This window comes from Camelus ferus, chromosome X, assembly GCF_009834535.1.
Source record: "Camelus ferus isolate YT-003-E chromosome X, BCGSAC_Cfer_1.0, whole genome shotgun sequence".
NCBI classification, from domain to species: Eukaryota; Metazoa; Chordata; class Mammalia; order Artiodactyla; family Camelidae; genus Camelus; species Camelus ferus.
In genome coordinates this window covers 21492943-21517604 of record NC_045732.1, presented here as the reverse complement: position 1 = coordinate 21517604, position 24662 = coordinate 21492943, and the positions used below count along the sequence as shown (strand labels likewise).

Sequence of the window (24662 nt, the reverse complement as noted above, 5' to 3'; positions counted from 1 at the left end):
AAGAGAACAGTAAGTTACTCTACATGCTTTTTTTTTATTTGTATTCCACAGGAAGTTACTCACAGGATCATTTTTTTGTATGATATAAGATTGCCCTAAAGAAATAGATTATACCATATTAAAATGCTCATAAGACAATTGGAAAGAAATAACTTTCCAGACTGCAGTCTTTGAATGACATTACGTATGCAGGAATACTCCCTTTCTGAAGCTGGTAACAATAGCTCCATGTACAGACTGCTTCCTATGTGGCCAGCGCTGTGCTTAATGCTTCACAGACATTATTTCCATTTAATCTTCTGCCAAATTCTATGAGGACAGTATTATTATCCTATTTTCACATGAGGAAAACAAAGCTTATTTTGCAGATATTTATTGAGCAACTACAACATGCCAGACCCTGTTCTAAGCCTTTAGGCTGAAGCTTAGAGATAGATTTAAAGGAACCAGGATTTTGGATATAGGCCTAGCTTGGCTCTTATGATCCCACACTGCCTTACTGTGAAGAATGTTAAATTAAACATTTTAAGTATTTGTATCATGGAATGTCTTCCCCTTAGTTCCTTATAGATTTTATTAGCGTCTTTCCTTCACATGCAACTCTACAATCATTGAACTTTATCTCTGCAGGGGAACAGAGAGACGATCCTTAACGTTTTCCACAATTTGAATCCTCTCAAAAGGTTCAAATTGGTGTAGAAATACCTGTTGTCTCTTAAGATACGTGTCAATTGGGACAATATTCTTCATAATTTTTATTTAGGAAATTTCAAAGAAAAAACAAAATTCATACACATGAAAAATATGTCACCACGTATTTTGTTTCATTATTGTCTTAAGCAAGATAAAATTTGAGCCTGTGTTATTTCTCTTTCTCTCTGGAAAGAAATAGTTAAATAGTCTCTAGTGACGACTTTTTCTTTTTTGTATGAAAAGTAAAAATGCTTCAGATAATGTGAAGGGAAAAACCTCTTTATCAGAGAGGCAATGATGATTACACTTTATGAGGTTTCTATAGGGATAAACCTGTATGTGATAGAGCTGTGAGTTTTGGATGTATATGAGGTAGAGATTGTGACATGAGCCATAGCTTAGTCATCTTGTAACTTTTCCAGACTGATGTAACTCCATTTTTTGAACAAATGTTATTTTGTTAAGTAAATGCCCATTTAAACTTGTATACAAAGGTTATAATTATAGCAGGAAATTGTTGAGGACAGAGGAGGTTCAATCTGGTTGTCCTGTCATACATCAGGAATGATTTCTTGGAAATCTAGTCCAGATTTTCGACTGAGGTTTGCTGTTTCCCTTTGCTGTAGTTTCAAGTAATAACTTTCCAATATTTTGGTTCTGACTGAGAGAGGTTTGTGTGTGTGTGTTGGGGGAGGGGTATAGAACCAGTAGGTAACTGAATCAGCCCTTTCTGCTGATTTTGCACCGAGGAGCCCCAAAAGACAGTGGAATGTGAAGATATCACTTAACATTGTAGGACTTGTAGGAATACATAAAAGACTCAATGTTAAAGGAAAGTTCTAAAGCAGCACTTCCTATGGAACTATAATGCCAATCTTGACAAGCAAGCCACATATGTAAGTATACATTTTATAGTAGCCACATTAAAAAAAAGTAAAAAAAAAAAAACAGGAAATGAATTTTTAAAAAATATTTTATTTAGTTCAACGTACTGAAAATATCATTTCAACTGATAGTCATTATAAAAATTATCAAGATACTTTACATCCTTTTTTTTTTTTTTTTGGTACTAAGTCTTTGAAATTTGGTGTGAATTTTACACTTACAGCACATCTCAGTTGAGAGCAGCCAACCTTATTTTAAGTGCTCAAGAGCCACGGTGCGGCTAGTGGCTACCATATTAGACTGCATAGGTGATATCTAGAGGCAGCTATTCTTTGAATAACTAAGAGTTTTCATTTCTTAAATAGGAAAAAAAAATAATCATGCTCAGGTTCCAATAAAACTCTTTTTGTTGTCACCTACAAGAAAAATCCCCCAGCCTCATTTGATTTTCCCAAATTCTCCCAGCCAGAGAGAGTGGTTGCACTGTTCTTGGGTTTAATAGATGAAATAAACGGAAAAAAGTTTATTGTTAACCAAAAGAAAAAAAATCGCTTTGCTTTCTTTCAGGCAAAAAGAATAGTGTTTTCCTAAATCATTTCACAAATACTTCTCAAGTTGATCCTATGTGCAAGACAGCTGTGCTAGTGGTAGTTTAACCCATTATTAAGTTCATTTAATGCTGAATTCCTGCAGTGTGACCACTGTTCACATTACTGTCACAAATCAATTCACTGTTTTAAGTGATTCCTTTAATTCTCAAGGTAAAAAGGAGTGAATAAAAGTTGATACTGAAATCAACTTTTCAGCATACAATTTGATTTACTTTAAAAAGGTTAGTTCACCCTCTGAGTGGAGTAATTAGCGCTGCAGTGTTAGACACGTAATAACTCTCCTTTCAACTATGTACGTTTTTTTTTTGCTAAAGAAAGAGTGTTAATTGAAATAATTGATCACTGTTTGAGGGTCTAATTTACCTTAAACTAACCAAATTGACCAACTTCTTTTCGCTGTAAAGAACAGCAATGTGGCTTTGCACTATAAATGAAAGATAAATGAGGCACTTTGTTCGTAAATGCAAAACAATACACAACTCCTTATCTTCAAACTTCTGCAAGCTGGCTTCATCGTCAGGAATTACAAAGACGGTGGCTGCCAAATTAGCTGAGTTTGGAGTCCAGATTGGATGTGCAGCACTTGAATCAAGCATGTTGGGGGAGGTGACAAAATCACGAGCACAGTCCTCCCCACCCCCACCCCACAGACCACGCTGAGCCTGCCCAGATGTTGCTCAACTCTGAGCTGTCCCCCTGAGTCCAAGGCTGCGGGAGAGGGCGCGCAGCGAGTATTTCCGGCCGCCTCCTCAGGCTCCCTCAACAGATGGAGCCTCTTCAGGTGGCCACGAGGCTCCCGGGCCTCGAGCCTGTGCCCAGGGGCGCGCCGGCTAAGGCCGCAGAAAGAGCCTAACACCTGCCTCTCTCGGGCCCAACGAGAAACCTTGCACCGTCCGCGCAGACCTGGCGGGCTAGGTGTGGGGCTCTAATCTCATCATCACACCTGCGTTAGAGTGGAAGGCGAGGGCTCTCCGGGTGTCTGGGTCCGGGGACGATGAAAGGAAGCTGTTAAAAGGCGTGCAAAGGAGCGCAGCGGGGGACGCGCTGTGGTCGCCGGGCGTGGGAGGATCGGGAAGCCTGCGCCGAGGCCTGGGGGGCGGGGGGGATGAAGGCACTGGCCGGCCTGGAGATTTCCCTTTACTTTTTTCTTTCTCCTTGTAGTGCGGTTAGCCAATGGCTGCAGTAGCTTTCCACTCAGCCTGGCGACTTTTACACAATTCTGCCCCGGCGCACTGAGCTCGCCATGGCACCTGGCGCGGAGAACACCGGGTCGGACCCCCCCCCCGGGGGCCCACTCCAGATGCCCAGGCCTCTCCCCTCAAGCTCTCCCCATCCTCTTGCGCTCCGTCGCCGACTGGGAATTGGGTTTCCTTACCCGAGGGCTTCCCTATCTTGGGCAGGAGGAATTAGAACCCCTCCCACTCTCCCCTCCTCCACCCACTGCCAGCCCGATTTTTAATCTAATCTTTCATTTAAAGTCAACAGAAGAGCAGGAACCCCGAGCTCCGGCCAACAAGATATTTTTAAATAATTCCCCAACCTCTGCCGAGGGGGGAGATTTAAAGAACCTCCTTGTTTTCTCCGTGAAGATTTAATCAGCAGGGAGCCGAGAGGGGGGTCGCTTTGAGGGTCGAGGCTGAAGCCTGAGAGCTCTGCGGACTTGGGGCGGCGAGGGTGGGGGGGGTCCGACTCATGCAAGACGAATTAATTCCAAATATTAAAAACATAACACAAGAGCGTCAATTTGGAGAGCCTTGAATCAAACCGAGAGCCGAACCGCCAGGATCTCCGGGGCACGGAGCCTTCCCTGTCCCCGTCGTGGGGGGTTGGGGGAGCAGGTAAATGCCCATCGTGTGACCCTGGAGAGGCTGGGTCCTGAGCCATTACGGGATGTGTCCATAGACTCGGCGCACCCACATGCACCCACGATAGAGTCAAGCCGAAAAGGCACCCCAGGAAAAGACACCTCCCCAGATCCTTGGCACTGTACGGCGCCCCCTGCGCCTCGCCCATGTCCCTCCCCAGCTGGGCGGGGACCACTGTTCTCTACATCCCCGAGGAGCCTTCGACCTGCTTGGACTCGTGGCAGTTAGAAACTCCCAGCCTTTCACACCTCTTTCCTTTCTCCTCTTTCCTCCACCTTCCGCCGACGCCCCCAGATCTCTCGGGCTCGCCCTTCCTGAAAGTAGGCGAGGCCCAGAAGCTGAGACTGGGGCGAGGAAGGAGGGAGGAGCCGAGTGCGGCGGCCGGGGGCGTGTCTTCCCAGGCCCCGCCCCCGGGTGCGCGCGTCGGTGGCGGCGGCGGCCGAGCCTCGCTCTGAGAGACAGGTATCGCTTAGGCGCCATGTTGTGAGCGGAAGTGGGGGAGCGCGCGGGGGCTGCTGTTCTGCTGGGAGCGGGCGCGGGAACCGGCGGGGGGGGCGGAGCTGTAGTCCCGGCGGCGGAAGGAGGCGAGGAAGAAAGGGGCGAGACCGGGTGCCCGGCAGCGGCGCGAGGCTCTCGCTTGGCGCGCGGGCGTCTCCAGCCGGGCGCGCGGCGTTCGAGGGTCGGTGTCGGCGCCGAGCCCTCTCCCGGGCAGCTGCAGCTGCTGCCGCCGCTGCTGCCTTGGGGCTCGGGCGGCGACGGAGCGGGGCCGGCCGCGGGGCGGGCGGGGAGGGAGGAGGCGGTGAAGGCGGCGGGCCGGGGGGGGGAAGATGCCGCTGGCGCAGCTGGCGGACCCGTGGCAGAAGATGGCTGTGGAGAGCCCGTCCGACAGCGCGGAGGTGAGTGCAGCCGGGCGGCGGGGGCCGGCGCGCCCCCTCCCCTCGCCCCCGCTGGTTCGCGCCCCTCCCGGGAGCTAGCCCTTCGGCCCGTTCCTCTGCCGCTCGCGTCTCCCCTCGGTCAGGGATTCCAGTTTGGGTAGTTGAGGTTGGTCTGTTTGTCCTTCTGTTCCGCCCGCCCGCACCCTCCCCTCTACTCCCTGGCTCGGGGGGCTGTAGTGTGGTGGCGCGTGGGGTTTGGAGTGGGCGCCGGGGCTTTACAAGAAGCCGATTCCCATCAACTTTGCGTGGGGGGAGCGGGAGGCGGAGCGGGAGCCGGCGAGGAGTTGGGAAGTTTGGCCCTGCCTGGCCGGGGGCTTCCCTGGACCCTGGTGACTTTGGGGGATGCTGGAGGGGTATGGATTAGGTTCACCGGGGAGCGGGGACTCTCGAGTCCGGCCGGGGGAGGGGGTTGCTTTGAGGCGCGGGGCGCAGGAACAGCCCAGGGCAGGAGTGGCGACCTGTGGGGGTTTTCGGGTAAGGGGTGCAGGACAGCCAAGGGTTTTTGCCTCCCCCTCATCTGCCGCAGCGCTTTCTGCTGCTGCAAAGGAGAAAGTGGAAGCCTGAGGTCCTCCCCTGCCCCCCTTCGCCCCGTTTCTGAGGTCATTGAGCTCGAGGACCCCGTCCGTGCGAGTTTAACTTGAGTTTCCTGTCCATGGAGGTGAGAGGGTGATATTCAAGGAGATGAGCCGCCGCGGTGAAGGGCTTTCTGAATTTCCTTGCCCGAGATTCGATGACCGTCCCCGAGATATCCATCCGAGTGCCCCAGACCCAAACAGTATACCCAAACAGAGCAGAACCGAATTTCCCCGGCTCTTTGCAGCCGCCCCTGTCCCAGAACCAACTCGGGGTCTGCGAAAATAATCCAGACAAGACCCATTCCAGGGCATCAGCGCTCCTCTCCGGAGTGGAAAATCAATTCCTGATGGTGGCGCGTCTGTGATTCTTCCTTCTTGACTTTTTGCCGTCTACTATCCCCACAGCGGACTTTGGGGGATTACAGGATGATAGGCTGCGTGTGTGTAATAGTTACTGAGTGAGTGACCCCATTTCTGGAAAGCATGACTGAAGCGCGGGGGTGGAATGAGGCAGGCTCTGATGAGTGGTGTACTTGGCGGCCGCCGCTGCCCTGCCGGCCTCCGCAGCGTGAGAGGTGGATAGGGTTACTGGTTACGTCAGTAAGACCGAGGCTCGGTTAGATCTGAGATGCGGGACACTTGCCTTCTCGAGTATAATGGAGGGGGAGGGGGGCGAGGATCAGGTCAAATCGCTTTTCGCTTTTTTCCTAGTCACCTCCACTGCTGTATAAAATGTTTACTTGCTATCCTGAACGCCAGCAGAGTTGTAGTAGTGCTTGCGGTTGGTGCTTAGTATTTTGCGACTTGGATCATATTTTTAAAACCTAAAACGAAACGCCGCTCTTCAATAGAAAAGACGTTGATAGATGTTACCTAAAAAATTTTTTTTAAGGAAACCATGTTTTTAAGTCTGGCAGAGTTAACGAGAATTTCATCTCAAATTGTTAGTCTAATACTGTAAATCTTTAATAAGAAAATAAAATTTAGGGTGTTTAATCATCTTTTGAATGGATAGTGTGAAAAATCGTGTGCCCAGGGCTCTTTTCATTCATTTTTTTCCCCCAGAAAAAATTTTGTATCAAAGAATATAGCTAAAAGATTAATACAGTACATTCTTAAAGTGCCGACCTTGTGGAAAGAAATTGAGTTTGCTTTGAGCCTCATTTTTTAGATGCAAACGTTAACATTTGCAACTCATAATCAGTCCACATTTCTGCTTGGCACTTACCAACTTGTGAAAAAAAAAACATTTAAAATTCCACCTGATCCTTTTTCTAAGTAGCATGCCTTTGGATAAGGAAAGCACAAAACTGATACTTACTTAGCACTTACTATAAGCCAAATACTGTGCTACATGCTATTTCATTTTATCCTTCCCGTAACCCAACAGAGTAGGATTATGGTCCCCATTGTTACAGATTGAGAAACTGAATCTGAAGTTAAGGGCACAATGATTATAAATAGTAAATGGCAGAGCCATAATTCAAAGCCAGGTGGATATAATTCATATTCTTTGCTTTATATTAGTGTAGTTCTTCAAGTCTTTTATGGAAGAAATCAGAGTATTAGTAAATAAGCTGGTAATTAGAGGTCATGTATTTCTCAAAAACAGTTATGGTATTATAAGACATCTCATGTGTTAAAGCCTAGTTAATTACAGTTACTGTTATGGTTTCCAGAACCTGGCAGATAAGTTTCCACAGTTTGCCATTTTCAAAGAATTTTCTTGATATTCTGGCATAAGATATGTCAGTCAGAGCCAGTGTTGCCTAGATGTATTAAAATTAGATTTTAACAAATTGCCTTTAGATATTTTATTGCCTTTGGTTGTTCAGCTGTTTCAAATAAATTACTTCTGATGCAAATTTGGAAATATTGAAGCCAGTAAGAAAAAGGTAGAGAGTTTTCATTCAGGAGTCTAATATTGCACTTAATATTATGCTTACTAATATGCCATCTCCTCTCCAGTAAATTCCTATGAGAGTAATTTTATTTTAGTAAAGTAAAATAGTCAATTGAATTAAAAACACCAAAATGTTTCTCTTCAAGCTAAAAGATTTCAGGATTGCTTTCTATAGGAATTTACATTTATAGTCTCATTCTTAGTAGACTGTGAACTCTTGAAAACAGAGACTTTTTTTTTCTCTGTGTCCTCAGCACTTAACACAATGCCTGGCACATACATGTTATGGACCCACTAGATGTCCGCTGAATAAATTATGAAGGTCAGGAATAGGGTAATTATCAATCTTAGTCTGTTCTTATCATTATAATCTTACATTGAAATATGAACAGTCTTAAAAGACCAGAGTACCTCACCAAAAGTAAAGGCTGTTTCTTCATTCCTTTACATGTCTTCTTGACCTCACGTGGGTCTCATGGTGCTCGAAACAAAAAAACCCTTGTTGTTGAACTTAAACATGGGTCAGAACATGATAGGCTGGAACTATGCTGAGTGTTTAAAAAAAAGCAAATTTAGGATAATAAAGAAAGTACAATGTAAGCAAAATCAAGGTTGTTACAAAATTAAAAACATAAAAGCTTCTTAAATAGTCCAGGTGAATTCAGAACTCTTCAGTGAGTTATTTAAAGATGCTGGTATGTTTCTGAATATTTGACTGTTTAGGAAATGGATATCATGAGATTATGGCTATTTTGTTCTAGAAATTCCTTGCCTCTGCTGTCAGGGACATTCATTGGCTCATAAGCCTGACCTAAAGTAACAGTTTTTCTCAATTTCAGTAAAGATAAATTGTAGTAAACCTAAATGTGAACCATTTTCAAAAATAATAAAAATTATGGAGGTTCTTTTTGCTTCATAAAAATGAGTTGTATAAAAATAGCCGCCTTGAATTCCTTTAAATAACAAGTACTCATAATGCATTGAAAAATAATAACTGTATAAATATCTTCTTTATAAAAAATAAGACCTTTGTTTTGGAAACCATTTTCAGTGGGTGTGCATCCGTTTTTAACCTCAAAGATGATACTGGATTCTGTACTAGTTCCACTAAATCAATAATAGGTTTCTTATATTTCATCTGTAGGGAAAACATTCTATTAAAGTATGGTCGTTGATTTTGAAAAATGTTTTATTAAGTTTCTTTTCCTTTTCCTGTTTCATTTTTACCACCTTTCAGGTTTTTTTCTTTCCCCCAAGTGAAGATCTGAGGAGAGGACAGGTATTGTTACATGTCAACTGTCGAGTAACTGTGACACATTATTGAACACTTTGTTGTTTTTGGTGATTATGATATCACATACCAGTTTTTGTTAAACTCAAACTTAGGAAAGTTTGCTTTATTTTGGCAGTTTGATCCCATACTAATGGGGCTGATCCAAAATGTGAAACTTGTTTGGTACATTTAAATTTTAAGATAAAGAGAGAAACTTGTGTAATTAAAGAAGCGAGTATAGGCAGACTTTTTCTTTTCATTAGTATGCTTGTGGAAATCACAATGAGTGTATCCTATTTTTGTATAAGAAGAGTGGCATAATTGGGATGTACACTCTTGACCAAGGACATGACATTCATTAAATTATAGAATGATAAAAATATAGCAGATCATTTATCAGAAGTCTGAATTGCAGAAGAGTTGTTATAAAGATTTTTTAAAATTTTACCATCCACTAAAAAATTCATACCACTGTGATCATTGGCAAGATTTGCTCTAGAGTTCCATGCTCAAGAACATGTGATCTGCCAGACTGTGAATGATGGGTGATGTCAAGTGGCCCACTTCATCCAATGCAGATTGGATGCTTTAAACCCAGGGGTTCAGATTAGGTGAACAACAGTGACATGTTGGTGGTTTCTTGGTAATGCATGAGTGTAATGGTGCTCAGTTGTTTATGTGTTTTGATGAATAACAAGTTTTAAAGTTGGAATGCACTTGAGCAAATGTGTATATTACACATCTCATTCTCCAGTTTACATAATAGAAAGAATAAACAAGCAATTGCATTTTAATACTTGGCATTAGATGTCCCCCGCCCCCTGCCCCCCCACCGCTTTCACAGTTGATGAAACCAAACCAGATAGCATAGAAGCAAAGATAAAACAACTATAAATGTTAATTGTTAAGTAAAATGTGCCAAGTTAACAAAACAAACACAAATATACTATATACATTTTATAAGACATGATAAAATGTATCTGTATAGGACATAACTATCATTTAGTACATTTGGCCTATTTGAAGCGAATACATTAGTTACTAGCAATTAAACATTTGTTTTACTTATTCCACTTTGTGGGATAATTTAGATGTATGGCAAAGTGTTAGAGAACATCAGCTTTGGAGCCATGAAAATTTGTATTTGAGTCCTGGCTCTGCCACTTAATATCTTTGTAATCTTATGCAAGTTATTTAATGTCTCTTTGCTTCAATGTCCTAATCTGTAAAATAGGCGTGAAAATAATATCTATCTCATGGGATTGTGGTGAGAATTAAATGATAATATATGTAAAGCACTTGCTTCGCTACAAGGTTTAAGTGTTTAATAAACAATAGTTAAAGTGAACCATCTCTAACAGAACTCTCTTAGGAAGTTCTGTGTTTTTCTCCTCTGGGGTAATTATTTCAGAATCAAACGGAACAATTAAAAATGATTTTTTGATTGATCTGTTTAAGCAGAGCCATTATAGCATCTGAATATAATTGTAAGGGTAAGGTGAACAGAAATGTCTTAAATCTTGTCCTTTTTTGTATTGTTCCCCTTTTTAATATTGTCGTTAAGGGGAGAGGGAACAGGTAAAGAACATTTTAAAGAATATGTGTGGAAGAAGGAAGAAAGGAAAGTATGTTCACATTTCAGCATTGCTCAAATTGGAAGCCCTCTCACAATGTTGTTTAATTTGCAGTGTTTTCCTTAGTGATATATAAGATAATAGTGTACATGATGGTGTCTTATAATCAATGAAATATATCAACCTATATGTCAATCTCTTAAAGGGAACGTGTCCCTGAAGAAATGGATAAAGTCAATATATAGCATCAATAGGTGGAATTTTAACTTACTTTCTAAAAAGTACCAAAACAAAATGTGCAAACCTTTTTATATTTTAAGATTGTTTCTGGTAATTTCATTTTTTAGGGACAGAAATTAATATGGCACACCTCCCTCCCCATTTATAGAAACACATTTGTTTTGATTGTTTGATGTTCAGGACATATCTGTTCCCCAACAACCATTTCTCCTCGCCAAAAAAAAAAAAAAAAAAAAAAAAACCCAAAGGAGTATGGCATAATAATAAATTTGGGGATTGTGGAGTTAAAAGAGATTTGACCAGTGTCTTTACTATGTAACTTCTTAGAACTTCTAAGATGATGCTGTACATGATGAATCTGCAAAAAGGAAATAGCTCACAGCATTTGAGACTTGATGTCAGCATCCCTTTTTCATGAACCATCCATCTATTGAAGTCTCAAAGGACACAAGTGCCTTGCAGAACACGGTTTTGGAAAGTCTGGTAACTACAGTAACATAATCCAGTATTGCCTAGAAATGAGCTGTTACGTTTAATTGACTGTAGCAAGGCTTTTTTTCCCTTTAACTGTCGAGTTTTTGTTTCACTTTGAATTGAAATCTTTCTAAATTAATTTGATTAACAATTTTTCATCTTAATACTGGGCTAAAAATTTAAATACAGTAGTTTAAGTAAAAGTTTAAAATAATTTAAACTTTTTTAAAATCCAGTAGTCTGAAAATTACTGGTCATATTCTACCTTAATATCAAGCTAATTGCCCCTGCTGAATGGTCCCCACATTGACTTGCTCTGTAACTTATGTCTGATATTCATAGTTTTAAGGGAGAGGGTATAGCTCAACTGGTAAAGCTGCTTGTTTAGCATGCACGAGGTCCTGGGTTCAATCTCTAGAACCTCCACCAGGAAAAAAAAAAAAAGTAAACATAGTTTTAAAAAACTCATTATTTGCTACTTTATGCTGCTGTCAATCTGTCTACCTTTCCCATCCTTCTTTTTTAATTAACTGCTTCAGGCTTGTAGTTACTAGAAAAGACAGCTAGGGTTAATGATATTTTGATGCAGCAGTTTTTAACTTGGGAACATTAACTTCATCTTAAAAAAATTTACCAAATAATGTAAAATAACTTCCTCACCCTTTTTCTGCTCTCTGCCCATCATATATACATACCTCTGGAGTCAGGGGTATTTGATGGGCGTATTACCTACTAACAAACAGTGATTGTATGCTTCAACATACCATAACAGAATGGCTCAATTACTGGCATTACCTACTCTGAATATTTACCTTCTTCTTTTGAAGGTGTCAGCTAGAAGGGACTGTGAATGAACTAAAGAACAGGCAGCTGCAAGACTGAAAGCTAGCCGACTGCCCCACCTGGAGTCAGCTCTCCACATTGTCTTTTGTGGTTTTTTTTTTTTTTTAATGAAATAGTGCTAGTTACCAAATGTTAGATACCCTACATTTATATGTAAATCCAAAAGAGGTTTTATGCTTCCTGTCAGTCTTCTCTTCTGTTAGTATGACTGAGATGACGGCAATAGCATAACTTAAATCAGATTTCCCCATCTTAACTAATACTATATCCATGGTTTCTTAACATATCTTAAAAACTAATTATGTTTTATCCACCATGTCATTTGATTTTTATAGTCTTACATATGATGGTGATCTCATCTTCATATCTGACCTGGTCATCTAGATTTCTGTGAGCTTGCCTCTAATCCTTTGGTCCACAAAGCTTGTAATAGGAAACTTGGTTCAGTCATTTGATACGTGTTAGAAGCAGATGTCAAATGATAGCCTGAAACAGAAGATCATTTGGACATTAACAGGTTGAAGTGCATCTCAAGTGCAGTGTTTTGGAGAAGCTTTCACTCCAGAAATCTTGTGGAACCTATACTAAAAACCTCAGTTACCCAGGATGTTATTTCACTTTACATTTAGGAGCAGAGGAGGCATCCACCTGAAAACAATATAAAATAATAGGAAACACACACACACACACACCACACCACACCACACCCCCGATGGGTACATTCAGTAGCCATGTGGCTACACGTGGCTATTGAGCACTTGAAATGTGGCTAATATGGCTGAGGAACTGAATTTTTTAAGTGACTGTAATTAATTTAAATTTTAATAGTCACCTGTGGCTGTTGGCTACCACATTGAAGATTATAGATTATAGGATTAGTACAGTTTGAACCCTTTTTTCTTACACCAATGTTTTCCAACTCTACCTACAATTATATTTTGAAATTAATAGGCTGAGGTTTTTTTAATGAAAAATATATTTAATATGCTTTTTCAAATTATGTTTAATCAGCTTTCTCTTGTCCCTCTTCTATCCTGAAAATTTTGATAAGCCCTCCTAAGTGGTACATGTCTCTGAAATCAACATTCTGCACTTTTTACAATTTTCATAACTGTACAGTGACATTCCTTATTCAGGTGATAACACTGAAGCATTGGGGAAATTTAGCTATCAAAAAATGTTGCATTATGTTCACTATACTGTGCTAATTAATACTGGGAAAGTGGATTGATAGCTGCATCTTAGAGATTAACATTTACTGAGTGCCCTCTCTGACTAGATGCTTTGTGTATATCAACTTGAACGAGGTAGACATAATTAGCCTCAACATAGCTGAGACTGAAGCCTAGAGAAGTTCAGTAACTTGCTCATGGTTGCACAGCTATTGAGTGGAGGAGGCAAGATTCAAACGCCAAGTCTCACAGGTTGCAGATTCCATTGATTTTCCACTAGACTGCCATACTTGGGTTGAGAACAGCATGTGAATGGTGACTTGGTCTAGATGACTGATCTCCTACTCCTAAGGGACTGGGTTCCAGGTGGTTCACATGGAAATGTATAGGTAGACTTAGAAAAGTAAAATTGATACTGCTGTCCAAATACAGCATGGGTTAAACAGGCTTTTGTTAGCTGGCCCGAGAAACGGCATTTGTGACATTAGGAAAATTTTTTGAGATTTCTAAACAGCTGTCTTACAAATGAGCATTTAAAACAAAAACTACGGTATTTGGAAAAGAGGGGCCGCCTATATGTTAACACCTCTCCACACAGCAGCTCCTAGGTGTGTGCTTGAGTAACTGTGCTCTGTTTAATTGCAGCGTATTAAATCATTACCTCTTTATATTTACATCTTTTCAGAAGAATCCTGACTTTCCCTCAAAGTGCCAGAAAACAGGATCTGACTTAGCCTGAAAAAGCTGCCAACTATCCTGCTACAGTATAAGGAAAGGATATGTAAAGAACAGTTATACAGTTACTGGTGCCCCTCCCCCAGACTTGGATTTTTAAACCATTAGGTTAAATAGCCATAATTAATCTTTTAAAAATTGAGATATGACTTACATACTACAAAATTCACCCTTGTAAAGTATACAGTTCAGTGGTTTTTAGTATATTCACAGAGTTGTGCAACAGTCACTACTGTCTAAATGCAGAACATTTTCATTACCCTCCAAATCCCATACTCATTAGCAGTTACTCCCTATTCTCGTCTTCCCCCAGCCCTTGGCAACTAATACTCTACTTTCTTTATAGATTAGCTTATTCTGGACATTTCATATTAATGGAATCATGTAATATGTGGCCTTTGTGTTTGACATCATTCACTTAACATAATGTTTTCAAGGTTCATCAGTGTTATAGTGTGTATCGGTGCTTCATTTTTATGGCTGAGTAATATTCTGTTGTGTGGTCTTAACAGTTTTGTTTATCTGTTCGTAAGTTGGTGGACATTTGGATTGTTTCCACTTTTTAGCTATTATCAGTAATGCTGCTATGAACATTTGTATACAAGTTTTTATGTGAACATGTTCAGTTCTCTTGGGTATATGCCTAGAAGTAGAATTGCTGTGTCATATGGTAAGTCTATATTTAACATTGTGAAAAACTGCCAAATTGTTTTCCAACTAGTTTGTACCATTTTACATTCCCACCAGCAGTGTATGAGGGTTCCAGTTTCTCCACATCCTCACCAACACTTGTCTTTTTCATTGTAGCCATCCTAGTGTATGTGAAGTGGTATCTCATTGCAGTTTTCATTTACATTTCCCTAATGACTAAGAATATGAGGATCTTTTCATGTGCTTATTGTCTGCTTGTCTCTATAATTCTTGTGCTTATTTTGTTACTGATTTGGGAACTGAAGTGGGGTTTCACTATAATGCTGCTATAGATCCTTATCTATGTCATATATATATACATAATTCTCAGAAAACTCAGTTTCAATTCGTGCTTTTAAAAGATCTTCTTTGTTTTTAGATGTTATAAATAAAAATATTTTTCTAGAACAGTGATTTTCCAACCGGTTTAATAGAGCCCTGCATTCTATGGAAGTATCTTAGGGTCCCTCACCACCTGAGCCACCCCTTCTTCCAGCCAGAGCAGAGTTTCTAGAGGAACATGAGGAATTAAAAGATGAATTATAGAAAATTATAGGAAGAAAGCAACACTTTTGAGGCAGCAGTAATTCTCCTTACAGCCTCCTCAGTCTTGTTACATTACTATTCTGTAGTTTCTTATTTAGAGCAAGAGTACAGGAATTAATTGAAGGTCAATCAAAACAAAATATCTAGAATCTATGAAATTAAATATAAGTCAACAGATAAAGGCATTTTCAAGGACCCATCTCTTAAATAAAGTGAGATATACAGATGTTTCATTTAAAGAAGTAAAAATGCAAAACAAAACCCCTATTTGCCTCCCTTCCTTCAAATTCTTGCTGGCTTGGTATAATTCAAGAAGAATAACTATCAAAATGCATGTTGATAGCAGTAAAGGGGGATATTTAAAGAGCGAAATGTCACAGGCAAGTTAAAAAATAAGATTTGCCTTAGATTATTAAAAAGAGGAGCTCAAAATGAGTTTTAAAGTAATGTTTTTCCCCTGGCTGTTCTGATTGTATATAGTATAGTACTAGGTGATAATGGATGAAATAGAGTTCTTTCCTTTGGAATATTATAGTCTTAAAGTAATGAGGTGGACAGGCAGTTGAATAACATGAAGCTAGCTGAATTAACCAGGGATGATATAAACAGATGTAATTGGATCTTTAGGGGAAAATTATGATCTGTGATGTTATAGCAGTTTTCCATAGTGCATTTTTAACCATAATGTGGAAAACTAGAAAATAAATGTCATTACCCCATACACGCAGTGAAGTTTCTTTTAATACACACACATACACACAAAAAGAAAATGTTATTTTCAACACAGATATTAATCACTTGGAGGAGACTTCTGCTTCTGCCAAGATGGAGGAGCCCTTTTCCTCCTAGGTCTTCCTTTACAACGAAAACACCTAAGACATAACAAAAAACAAGCACAGGAGCACTCTGAAAGGTGGAAATAAGGCAGACTGTCTGCAGACTTTGGGATTAAAGGAATGACACAAATAATGAGCTTCCTGGATGTGCTTATTGCTTCCCATATATCTTGGACAGGGTGCTGTAAAAGCCTCCAACCTGGAACCACCAAAGGCACAGACAAAATGAGCTCCAAGAAAAAGCCTGTTCTCTTTAGCCAGATGACTGGGGAAAGGGTACACTAACAACAGTAAACCTTTTTGGTAATACCCACCCTACTGTATCCAAAAACCAACAGAAAAACCCCACCCTACTCCAAAGAAGCAAGTGGCAACGCTTGGATTCCTCTACCCAGAGGTGTTCGCTAGGCAGATCAGAGACCTAATCTCCCATTCCCTGCCTAGCAAAAGCAGATAGCACTTTGATTCCCCCTGCTGGGTGGTTTTGGCAAGTTTTGCAGGGATCTGATCTTCCCTCATCACCACCCCCATCCCACTCCTTCCAGGAGATGTTGCTGTCACTAGGGTTGTGTCAACAGGGTCCATCAACCAGTTGAGTCTCCCCCCCCAGTTTGGAAGCAGTGAGACTTTAACAGGGTGGTATGAGGCAGGGCTAGTCCCCACTAAGCCTCCCCCCACTCTGTGTCAGTGAGGTACTGAGCCTCCACCCTCAACAGCATCAGCAATGCAGAACAAGATGGTTGGAAGTGGGCTAGTTACCGCTACTTCACCCCTCCCCTGATGTCAGGGGGCCCAGTGGGGAGCTGAGCCTCCACCCCCATCTGGCATCTATAAGGCAGAACAAAGTGGTAGATGGCAGGGCTGGCTGGCACTCCGCTTCCCCCTCTCCCCTCCCCTGTTGTCATCTAGGCCTTTCAGGGAGCTGAACTTTCCACTCTGCCTTGCAGCAACAGAGCAGTGTGAGTCAGCCCTCAACTTCCCCTCTCCCTGTTGTCAGTGGGGTCTGTCAGGAATCTGAGCTTTCACCCCTACTCAGAGGCAATGAGGTGGTGCGGGTTGGTGCCCCACTTTCACTGGGAATAAGAATGAAGCTGAACTTTCATCCCACCCATCTGCAAAAAAGCAATGTGAGTCATTGCTCCACTTTTGCCAGGGTGGTGTTGGCGGAGCCCAGCAGGAAGCTGAACATACACACTCACCCTGCCCTCACACTACACCTCAGCTGGTAGACTGCCTACTAGAAAAGATTAAATAGGATCCAGAGACTTAAAATTTCCAAAATGTCTATTATACAATTGAAGTTCACTTATACTGAGAACCAGGAAAATCACCTCATGAATGATTAAAAAAAAAAAAAAGAAGTAAACAGCAACACTGAGATGCTTCAGATATTGGAATTATCTGACAAGGATTTTAAAATAGCCATCATAAAAATACTTCAGTGAGCAACTACAAACACATTTGAGACAAATGAAAAATTAGTCTCAGAAAAGAAAGCAGAAAATGGAAGTTTTAGAACTGAAAAATACAATAAATTGAAGATAGAGCAATAGAAATTACCAGATCCAAACAACAGAGTAACAGTAAACAAACAAAAAAGAGTGCCTTAGGGACCTGGGGAACATTAACAGAAGATTTGATATTCATGTCATCACAGTCTCAGAGGCAAAGAAAAAAGGTGGCCCTGAAGAAATAATGCCTAAAATTTCCCCAATTTGGCAAAAGATATAAACCTATAGATTCAAGAAGATTGACAATCCCAAACAAAGTAAATGTAAAGTAACCCACACCTAGATGCTTCAAAATCAAACATTTAGAAGTGACAAATTGTTTAATGGGTATCGCGTTTCAATTTTGCAAGATGAAGAGGTTCTGAAGATTGGTTGTACAACAATGTAAATATACTTAGCATACTGAACTGTACGCTAAAAAATAGTTACTTGGTAAATTTCATGTTTTGTGTATTTTACCACAGTTAATTTTTTTTAAGTCAAACTAAAAGACAAGGAAACTTAAAAGCAGTTAGAAATGAACCATTACCTGTAGGGAAACAATGATTCAAATGACAGCAGATCCCACATTAGAAACCATGGAAACTAGAAGGAAATGGCACACCATTTAAGTGCAGAAAGAAAAGAACTGTCAGCCCAGGATTCTTTCATTTTTTATTGAGTTATAGTCAGTTTACAATGTTGTGTCAGTTTCTGGTGTACAGCACAATTTTTCAGTCAGCCCAGGATTCTATATCCAGTGAAAATATCCTTCCAGCATGAAGGTGCAATCAAAGCAGTCTCAGATAAGAGGAAACTAAGAGAATTTGTAACAGACTGTGAAAGAATGACTATGGGTAGTCCTTCAAGCAGAAAGGAAATAATAAAAGAAAGATCTAGAACATCAAGAATAACATGAATTCTACACATTCTCTTCCAGGAGATAGAAAACACTTCACAACTCATTTTTTGAGGCCGGTATTACCCTGATACCAAAACCTAAAGACAGTAAAGAAAACAGAATTACAGACCAATATCCCTTAAAAGCATAGACATGAATCCTCAACAAAATATTAGCAAAACAAATCCAGCAACATATAAAAAGAGCTATACACCATGACCCAGTGTGTTGTATTCCAAGGATGTAAGATTGGTTCAGTATTCAAAAATCAATGTAGTCCACCATAGTAAAAAGTTTAAGAAAAATCATATGAATAATGCACAAAACACATTAAACTAAACATTCATAATAAAATCTTAGCAAAATAAGAATAAAGGGGAACTTTCTCAACTTGATAAAGAACATTTACCAAAAACCCACAGCTAGCATCATACTTAATGGTGAAAGACTGAATGTTTTCCCTTTAATATTGGAAATAAGGCAAGGATGTCCACTTCCACCACTGGTATTCAACATAGTCCTGGAAGTTCTTACCACTACAATAGGCAAGAAAAGGAAATAATTAAAGACATAAAGATTGAAAAGGAAGAAGTAAAAATGATTTGCAAGTGACATGAGGTCTCCAATGAAAATCCCAAGGAATTTACGTAAAACTAGAATTAATAAGTGAGTTCAGCAAAGTTGTAAGATACAATATTTCTGTATTCTAGCAATGAATGGGTGGAAACCAAAATGAACAACACAGTACTGTTTGTAATTACTAAAAAAAAAATGCTTAGTTATAAATCTAATAAAACATGTATAGGACTTGTATACTGAAAACTTTCAAAATGTTGATAAATGAAATCGAAGGTCTGAATAAATGGAGAGGTCTACATGTTCATAGATTAGAAGATTCAGCATAGTAAACATGTCACTTCCCAAATTCTTGTAAAATTAGCACAAGCTTATTCTAAAAGTTATATGCAAAAGTAAAGGAACTAAAATATCTAAAATAAGATAAAAATGAAGTAGGAAGAGTCACTTAATTTTAAGACTTACTATATAGTTTCTGCAATCAAAATTCTGTGGTATTGGTGAAGGGATAAATACATAGATCAATGGAACAGAATAGAGAACCCAGAAATAGACCCATAAAAGTACAGCCAACTGGTTTTTGTCAAAGGTGCAAAAGCAGTTCAATGGAGGAAGAGCAGATAGCCTTCTCAACAGTGGTGCTTGGAGCAGTTACACATCCATAGGTGAAGCAGTGAACCTCAACCTAAACCTCACACCTTATCTAAAAATTAATCCAAAGTGGATCATGGATTTAAATATGAAATGTAAAACTCTAAAACATTTAGAATTTAGATATAAAAGAAAATCTTCAGAACCGTGGGCTAAGTGAAGGGTTTATAGACCAGACGCCAAAAGCACATTCCATAAAAGAAAAAATTAATAAATTGGATTTCATCAAAATTCAGAATGTCCACTATAAAAAAGACCTTGTTAAGGGAATGAAAAGACAAGCTACAGATTGAGTGAATGTATTTGCAAACCTATATCTGAGACAGGACTTGTTTCTAGAATATACATAAAGAGCCCTCAAAACTTAACAGTAACAAAGGTAAATAACCCAATTAGAAATTGGACAAAAGAGATGAACCGACATTTCATCAAAGCAAGTAAGCATATGAAAAAAATGTCAACATGGTTAGCTATCAGAGAAATGAAAATTAAAACCACAGTGAGATATCACTGCCTTTTAGAGTGAAAAATAGTGATAATACTGAGTGTCGGTGAGGCTTTGGACAAACTGGATTTTTCATGCATTGCTGGTAGGAATGTAAAATGATGCAGCCTTTCTGAAAAATAGTCTGGCCATTTCTTTAAAAACTACGCATTTATTATACAACCCAGCAGTCGCACTCCTGGGCATTTATCCAAGAGAAATGAAAATGTATGTCCATACAGAAGTCTGTATACAAATGCTCATAATAGCCTTATTTATAATATGCAAAAGGTAGACACCAAATGTCCTTCAGTGGGTGAATGGTTAAATGAGCTGTGGTACATTCACACTATGGAATACTGGAATACTGCTGAACTAAAAGGAATGAATTATTGATACACACAGTGACTTGGATGAATCTCAAGAGAATTCATGCTGAGTGAAAAAAAAAGTTACATACTATATAATTCCATTTATATAACATTCTTGAAATGGCAAAACTGTAGAAATGGAGACTAGTGGTTGCCAGGGTTAGGAAGAAGGGCGAGAGAGAGGTGGATATGATTATAAGGGGGCAACACGCAGGATCCTGGTGGCGATGAACTGTTCTGTATCTTTACTGTGGTGGTAGGTATAGGAAGCTATATGTGATAGAATGTGTAACATGTGCTCGTGCATGTGCTTATGTGTGTGCACGCGCACACACACACACACACACATACACACACGAGAACCTGTAAAACCAGTAATAATCTGAATAAGATCTGGGCGTTATACCAGTGTAAACTTCCTGGTCTTGACAGGAGGTTGTGTAAGATGTAACCACTGGGTTAAGGGTATATTGGAACTCTATTATTTTTACAACTTCCTATGAATCTATAATCATTTCTAATTAAAAAGCTTAAAAAGTGAGAAAGTATTAGATAAAATTTAGTGTCTATTCTTAATTAAAAATAGTAAAATAGGAATGAAAGTGTGTGTCCTTAATATTAAAAAATATTCTCAGGCCAGTAGCCATCATCATGCTTGGTGGAGACATAATATGAGTGATCTCATTAAAACTATACCTGCTGTTTTCACCTCTATTCTAGAAGAGTTTGCTAATACAGTTAGATAGGAAAACCAAAGAATATTCGGAAGAAGGATAAAAGATAACTATTAATAGATCATATAATCATCTACTTAGATAATCTAAGGAAACCACTAAAAAGATCTGTTAAAACTAATGATAATAAGGTAGTATTATACAGAATATATTTAGAAATCAAGAAGTAGCTTTCTAGTTAGAAATGATAATGTGAAAAAAAGATCTCATTCAACATAGTAAAAATACTCAGCTATAAAGAAGAATGAAATGCCATTTGCTGCAACATGGATGGACCTAGAGATGACCATACTAAGTGAAGTAAGTCAAAGACAAAAACCGTATGAAATCACTTACGTGGAATCTAAAATATGACACAAATGAACTTATTTATGAAACAGCAACAGACAGACATAGAAAACACAGCATCAGACAGACATAGAAAACAAATTTATGGTTATGAAAGGGGAAGGCAGGTGGAGGAGGGATAAATTAGGAGTTTGGGATTAGCAGATACAAAATACTATATACATAATATATAAACAACAAGATCCTACTGTAGAGCACAGGGAACTATATTCAGTACCATGTAATAAACCATAATGGAAAAGAATATGTGTACTTAGATATTCAGTTATATATATGTGTATATATATTCAGTTATATATAAAAATCACTTTGCTGTACACTAAAAACTAACAACATTGTAAATCAACTATACTTCAATTAAAAAAACCAAAATAGCAGTAAAAATATTAAATGTTGAGTCAAGAGAAAAATCTATGGTTCTTTAAGGTACTTTCAACAGGGTTTGAGGTTCGTTATTTTCTTGTTTATTTTTTAAATATTGAGGGTAACTTTTCCTTCTGTCTTGAGTGAACATTCCCAGGCTTTTGGGTTTTTTTCTGATTTCTTTAGATTTCTTTTAATCATTTTGTAGCTTATCTGGACAGTTACTACTAACAATTTTTAGCAGAATTCTCTTATTAATAGTGTTTATGTTTAATACATATGTTACTAGAATCATTATGGAGCTATAATTAGAAACTATATTTCTCATTTTTTCAGAAATAAACCTTGCTGCTAAGTTGGGTTTATACCTATGGTAATTTTAAATATATGTGTGTGTGTGCACGCACATGTGTGTATTTTAATGAGCAAGTAGTTTGGATTGTTTTTTTCCTGAGTAAATTTGACTCCAGACTTGTCTAAAACACTGTGTTAAGATACAGTTGATACTACACAAACAGGGATTTTGCTTGGATGTTAAGCTCTTTTTTGTGTGTGTATTTGAGCAAGTTCTAGTCTGTCTTGTTTCACTTACTTGCAAGCTGTCTTTTTTTGTTGTTGTTCATAAGAATGTAAGACTGTGTATAAGTTTAATTATTTTAAGTGATTGTTAGTTATCAGTAACATATGGTGGGTTCAGGTCAGCAAACATTTACGCACCACTTGTTTTACCGATGAGGAAACAGAGGTTCAGGTAAATTTGCCACAGCCGCGTAAAATAAAAGCTTAGACTTTGAAGCCCAGCATAATAGTGTATCTGTTTTAGTTAGGAGGGCCTCATTAGGCCTCTGGAAACCAGACAAAATCATTAGATTTTTTTCTTAAGACTTAAATTAGCCAAACCAAGTAATGCACTAAAGAATTATTGAGTACTCAGATTTTTAGCCCTAGAAAGGGAAGTGGACCCATTAGGATAAGAGACTTACCAGAATCCTCTCAAATGTTTGTATTTGTCAATTCCTCTGGCAAGATGAGCAGGCAGAGAGAAGCTAACACTTACTGAGCACCCAGCATGGCTAGGCATACTGAATTTTACTCCAACCTCCGGCATAACTAGTATCCAAATCCTGTGGATTAGAAAACTGACACTCCTGTTAAGTAACTTGCCCAAAGTCACACCTCAATAAAGGGCAAAGCCAGATTCTGAAACTTGATACGTCAGGCTCCAAAGCCCATGATCTTTTCTCTACACTGTAATTTCCCAGACTTACCTAATCACAGGAGTCATCTAAGGTGCCTGTTTAAAAAATGAAATCCTGAGCCATGGGGCTTCTGGAACTTCTGATTCAGTTTTGGTTTGGAGGAAGGCCAGGTAGTGTATCATTAACAGGAATCTTCAGTGATTCTGATCATCAGACTGGTTTCAGAAATACTGCCAACTCCATCGGGTACTAAGAGGAGGGGTATGTTATGTAGGCAATGTCTATAGCATTGGGAATAGACGAATTTCAAAAATAAGTTGACACCTTACTAGTAAAGTAAGAATAGTAAAATTGGATTGTGGAAATTGTAAAATTGCTTTAGCATCCTTAATCTGCACAGAAAAAAACAATGCTTTATTTATTTTGTTTTTATTAGTACTTCTCTTTCAGGTGACAGCGTTTGTACAATCTGTTCTTTGGCATTATCCTTGTTTACACTTGGATACAAAGGCACCACTGAAGGATATAGATAAAACTGTGTTTTGGATGGAGAAAAGAAAGAAGGAATTAGAAATAATGTAAAAACAGCTTTAAATACAGAATTAGTGATTTCCTCAGGTGTAAAAACTCCACAAAATTTTGAATAACTTTAATCCTTAAAGTCATAAGATTATAACATTTCAAGCTGAAAGAGCTCTTAGATATCCACATATTTTATGTATGAAGAAACCACAACTCAGAGAGGCTTAAGGGCTTGCCCACAGTTAGTGGCAGACTTTCAAATCCATGCTGGCCAAGATTCCATCGAACTCTTATGGATTGCAGATATGTACCAGAAAATAGTGACTTTTTAGAAATAAATTTAATGGCAAATCATGTTTACCTTATATTTCCTACTTTATCCCATTTTATGGCTTCTTCCTTTTTTAATTGCCCTAATGAGAGTATGAATGTATTCAAAGTAATCTCTTTTAAGAGATTATGCAATTTGAAATGCTATATTGGATCAGTGATATGCTAGAGCAATAAACCATTACCTTCTTTTATTTTTAATATTATTTTTTAAATAGAGAAAAATGAGCACAGCTAGATGCCTACACATGCATTCTAACAATAATATGACAGCATTTCTGTGTAGTATTATGAGCTTTGTGTTCAGACATGGGTTCAGTTGTCTTATCTGCAAACGTAATAGCTCTGTGATCTTGGATAAGTTATTAATTCTCAGCCTAACTTTTTTTCTTCTCTGTTATGCACAATAATATCCTTCATGGTATATTAATGATTAATTAGGATTAAATAAGAGAGTATGTGTAACATAGCTAACACTGTACTTTGAACAAAATAAGCATTGCATAAATGATAGCTGTTATTGTTTCCTTGAGCCAGTAGCTATTTAGAAGAATATTAATTTCTGACTGAGTGCTTTAGTTTATTTCCTTTTTCAATTTTTTACCATAATCAGAAACTGATCTGCATAGAATTCATGCATTTAAGAATTTTGGAATTACTTCGTGGCCTAGAACACAGTTAGTCTTTATAATGTTTCATAAGTTCTTGAAAAGAACCCATATTCTTTTTACATTATAAAATTTACTATCTACCTATTCTAATGCAAGTTACATCATATGCTTTGTCCTTATTTTATTCATTATGCTAGTTGATATTAGTGTGTTAAATTTCACCTTCCATTTT

At 39.0% G+C, this 24662-nt stretch overlaps 1 protein-coding gene across 4 annotated transcripts in view; it reads left to right on the top strand.

The window, feature by feature from the left end:
- Positions 1-4464: 4464 nt before the first annotated feature.
- The window catches only part of RPS6KA3 (ribosomal protein S6 kinase A3), a 104306-nt gene continuing 84108 nt past the window's right edge, over positions 4465-24662 (top strand). The window contains exon 1 of one of the 4 annotated variants that reach the window (XM_032475661.1): positions 4465-4516. The gene's annotated coding sequence lies outside the window, so the exon portion shown is untranslated. Of the gene's footprint in view, positions 4517-4876; positions 4951-24662 lie in introns of those variants that run through there. The other 3 variants (XM_032475663.1, XM_032475659.1, XM_032475660.1) reach the window with 3 other exon arrangements.